The following is a 5,408-nucleotide window of genomic DNA, read 5'->3' on the forward strand; positions in this document are numbered from 1 at the left end:
CAATGGTGCTATTTTCACACAAGCCACTTTCCAGCTGTTTTTGAATTATGGAAGTCATAGGGGTGGAGATTCTCTTCATTTGCGGTTGTACAGTTCCCAGCTCTGTGTTGCCCTGATCCTGTTTCAGGCCTTTGAGTGCTACGGCTATGTAAACAATTCATCATAATATTGGGGTGAGAAACACTTTTCCAGTCATAAAAAAATAAACAAAAAAAATCAAACCCTTTTCGAACAAGGTTAGAGAAAAATGAATAGAGGTGGAAATTTGAAATGGTGCAGAGATATGATCCTTACTGGGCATTTGGGGGTCAGATTCTTCACTACTGACATGAGTAAGGGTTGCAGGATTAGGCCCTTGTCATTTGGTTGGGAGGAGGGAGGGAATTATAATTAGAGAATAAAATTATAAGCAATTGGGAAAAGTCACTTCTGAGCATGCTCAGGGGAAATTAAGAATTTCAGCGGAGTTTAAAATGTGGTTCTTCTCTGAACAATGACTCTGTTGTATTTATTGTCTCTCTCTGCCCTAAATGTGCTCAGTTCACAAGTAAAATCGTATTTTATCTAATTCCCAGTCCTGCACACTCAACCATGGCCCCAGAACCAAGATGGGTTCTTTTTCTTCTTCATTACCACTCAGAAAGATTGCAGGCCAAATTAGGTCACTTGTTATATCTATACAACCCCCCTGTCTGTTTGATGCCCTCAGTGGTAATGCCTCAGTGAGATCGCACAGGTGTGACAGACTGGAAGTTAGTAAACTGTTCTGTTGATGAATGACCCAGAGTAGAATCCACTTCATTTACTGGCCTGTGTGTTGGTGATGCCATGCCAGTGGGTGTAAGAAGAAGTTAGAAATTTATTGCATCTGCTGCCGTTAGTGACTCACGCTGCACCCTGGGAGCAGATCTGTAGCATAAGAAGGTGCAGTTTTTACATAGTCACTTTTCATAATAAAACCACACACTAATGAAGCTCTATCCCCTTTGTCACATTGCTACGTTTGCTCTCTTCTCAGCCTGACCACAGGCATTGGGCACAGACAGAGGCTGCTGCTGGGAACATTTGCATAAGGTGAGAGATACTGTAAATGTTTCATTCAAATACACTCAGTGAAAATCCTCATGAAGAAAGCTTTTATATCTGGGCGAGGGTACATTCACAGGGGGTGGGAAGAACGAGCAGATCCTCGGGTGCAGGGCTACTACATTCGGCAAAGTCTAAGCTTGCTTAGAAAAAGTTCTTTTTTTCTATAGCAAAGATAACTTCAGATATCACAGGGCTAGGGCTTTTTATATTAACGTGAAAGATTTCCCAACTCTCTATTTCAGAATGTCTGTCCTTGAGAAGGCTTCTAGACTTCTAAAGATCCTAACACGATCTCCCCTGTAGGCAAAAACCCAGATATTGGTACAGGAGAGCCTACCTTTAAGAGAGTCTGCATAGCAGGGAAAGCCATTGCCACAGCACTGAATTGTATGCATTAGACCAGAGAGAGACACATCACTCATTGCTCTAAACAAACATTCAATCTGTCCGCAGAGAGCAGCGTTTTTATGTCTCGCCAGGTGTGGACCATGATTAACGGATGAGGCTACAGTCAGAGATCGTTATCTGGGGAGGCCAGAGCAGATCTGTTTACAATGCTAGGAAAAAAGCACCAGAAGGGCTTCATGTGTCAGAGGCGGACTATAAAAATCAGAGTCATACTCAGTGCAAGTGGTTATGGAGAGAAAAATTACCACAGATGAATGGAGTCATGTATGGCAAATGGCCCGTGGACTAATAAGGGAAATTTACAGTTCCATGAGCCAATTCAGAGTATACAGAAGACCATGATTTCTGACTCTCTCGTCATGTGCCTGCACATAGGAGTTTGAATAACTGTCTACATATTAAGAGTGTTTAAACAAACTGAGTTCTGACCTTTGTAATGACTTTGGACAATGAGGTGGGAGCTGAGTCCTCATAGCCCCAAGGCTAAGGAAGGTGAAGACCAATGTTCTAGCTATTTTTCTATACAATAATTAAAATATTTTTTAGTTCAAAAGAATATAGACCATGGATTTCCTGATATCTCTGATCCTTACCCAAGTAAAGATTTTATAAGGTAGTGGTTATAAAGTGTCTACAGCTAACGCTAATACCATTACCAAGGTACCATGATGGTTAACCCTTAAACTACAGTTCTCACCCTTTCCCTGGGCGAAAGGGCCAGAGAAGTGAAAAGGGCTCTGAAAGCTCCATATCCAGCACTGGCACTATGGGAGATAAGTCCTCAGGATGTCTTATGGCTCTCGCAAGGCCTGGCATAGGGAGTGTGCCAGGCATAGGGCAGGAGGCTGGTACCAAGGGTGTGGCTGCAGCATTGTGGGGATTTTGCACAGTGCTGTAGCCTATAAGGTAGTCCAAGGAGGCTGCCAAGCGCTGAGAAAGGTCCCAGGGCTCTAAGTTCTGCTGAGGGCTCCAGCACCTGGAGCAACCCAGGACTGGGAAGGCATAAATGTGGTTTAAAAATCACTTTAGCTCCCACTCCCTGGCTGCAAATTCTGTGCCGTGTCACTTAGAGCAGTATTTTTGCCATTGACTGGAGGAGGCCAGGATGTCTCCCTAGGTGTGGAAGCAGGCTCATAGAGAGGCGCATTTCTCTGAGTATACTGGGAGGGAAGCAGGGCTCTTTTCCAGTAGTGTGTGTGTGAGGGGGGTTTCCCTAGGAAGCCTTTGCTGGCTGCGAGGACTGGAGTCAGAGCAACTGACAGGACAGTGCTGCTGGAGGAGGTTGTGGGAGGCGTAAGTAGCAGCAAAAAGGGCTGGGAGTAACGTCACTCATGGTGTCTGAAGGGTTAATGTTTCTAGTGCCCAGTCTACACACAAAGTTGCACCAGTGTAACTAAAACGGTGTTTTAAAATTGTTTTAGTTAAATCAATGCCAGTTTCTGAATGGACACTCTCTTAATATGACTTCAGCCTGGTTTCTAGCAGTTTAGCTTGTGTTGATCCCTTACTTACTGAAGCTAAATTGCTAGAAACCAGACTGAAATCTAATTAAGAATGGCCATGCAGGAGTTTCCACTGATTTAACTCAAACTATATAAAAACAGATTCTAGTTAAGTCCATGTAACTTTGCATGAAATCCTAGCTCCATTGCCGTCAATGGCAAAACTCCTGTTGTCTTTTTTGGGGACAGGATTTTTGTGCATAGCCAAGACCTGTAAAAGGAAGAGAGATTTCCCAAAAAGGACCACAGGCCAAGATTTTTAAAGATATTTAGGTGTTGCTCCACTCAGAGCTGCAAGGCCTACATGATTTATATGGCTATGTCCCATTTTCAAAATTGACTTAGGAACTTAAGCACCTGGAAGTCTCATTGACTTTCAGTAAAACGTAGGCTCCAAAGGCCCGCATTACTGAAGTTCTTTAGGCACCTTACTGCCACTGACCACAGTCAAATGCAGAAGTTTTGCTCTAGCACTGTTAAAGCTACCTCGGAACGCCCGGACAAGGAAGAGCTAACTTTTGCATACTTAAGTGAGATAATTTAGCTATCAACGTACCAGAAGATGGCAGGAGCTGAAAACTCCTATATCAAAGCAAGATAAACTTCTCCATTCCCCTTGCAGGCTCTTTAAAACAGCACTAGCAACTTTCTGTCCTCAAACACAAAGGGAGCTGAACTTATTTAGGATGGCTGCAAAAATAGTCACACCTTTTAGGGAAAAAAAAACACCCAAGCAATTAGGTTTCTTATGAATTTTTGCTCCCTTCTTGTAAACCTTTTTCTCCATTGCAGAAGCGGCATTTCACAAGTTACCATTTTACTTCATGTCATTAATTAGTTCCCTGTATTTAAATTTTGTTTCCATTGTATGTCTCATGACTTTCACTTCATCTGTATTTATTTGAGGTCACAAAGCAATTGTGCTAAAGAACAATGGCATATGTTATGCTTCAGCATTAGACAGAAGTTGGAATGGTCAACTAATAATGACTTTGGCATATTGATGAGGCAACGTGAATGCTTGCACAGCCCTAATTGCCTTTCAGAATAAACATAGTGCTACATATCAATACTTCCGGCCTACCAATAAGGTACTGTGTTCTGTTTCTTACCAAAAAGCTTGAATCATTTATGCTTATGATAGTGGCAGCCTCTTTGTTTGTAATATTTTGCTGACACAATTTTTTACAACACTGGCTTAAAAAGAAAGCCATCACAAATGTGTGACACAGCCATCTACCATCTACTGCATCATCACAGTGTCTCTCTACCTCTCACCTTCATCTGTCTTGTTCTCCTAACTAGGAATCTGATCCTGCAAGGCGATGCAGATAGGCAGACAAAGCCCCACACGGAGCCCCGGTGATCATCAGCATGTCTTTGCTCTGACAATTCCCTGGAACTAAGATGAGTCTATTGTGGTGACTGGGGCCATAAGGAAGGATTTTGCAGTGTGCAACCCATTGCAATAGTTGAAGGTGGTAGAAAGGAACCTTCCTGTTTTAAATAAAATACACACAAGATTTAGGAGCTCAGTTTTGGGGACATTCCTAGGGGACACCTCACTAAATCACCTTCCAGTTTATTTAATCCATCTGATCAGCGGTTTTTCTCTCTTGGCAGTCTCAACATAGAATCCAAAATATGAATGGGCATGGAAGACAGAATTACTGTATCTGTAGAGGGAGCTAGGGTAGACCTTAACCAGCTCAATCAAGGTACAAAGCATTACCTTTCACCTGTGCTAGGGAAAAGGTCATGGTCCAGCCTGACTTCAACCTTTTTCCGGTCTCGACAACTCCTATGTAGCTAAAAATGTGACATCGCTGCTGGGAGTTTTAATATCCGGGCTGCAGTTATTTTGAGAATGAAGTTGCCACATCATATGAGTGAGCTGGTTAGTTTGGATAAACTAGGAACCCAGGCCCACCAAGTCTTGTTGACTAGATTACTGGGCGCTTTTAGCTAACACTCGAACTCAGCATTAAGGCAAAGGGCTAGAGCTATATTTAATACATCTAGTTTTGCCTGAGACCTACATTGCACTTACTAAACCTTCTAGTACGCCTGCGCCCAGCATCATTATTTACTTATTTATAGAGGACACCTGGCACCTTGCGGGCAAATAAATTGACAAGTCCCTGTTTAAAGAAGTTTGAAGCATGTACTGTGATGTCCCAGTAAAACCTGATATGAAGTGTTTGGGGGTAGACTTTGCTTTTTTGGTTTTTCCAAAGCCCTAGGAAAGGGGATCTTTTCAGAGTGTTCCAACGGGTATTGCAACCCTAGAAAATCAATTTAAAAATCACATTTTTCCAAAGAATGGAAGCTGAGAACATTGCTCTTTAAACCCACATTCTTAAAAAGAAAGCACATCTCTCCCCAGGAAGGCTGTGAAGTTTATTTGCA

Source organism: Mauremys reevesii, linkage group 11, assembly GCF_016161935.1.
Source record: "Mauremys reevesii isolate NIE-2019 linkage group 11, ASM1616193v1, whole genome shotgun sequence".
Classification (NCBI taxonomy): Eukaryota; Metazoa; Chordata; order Testudines; family Geoemydidae; genus Mauremys; species Mauremys reevesii.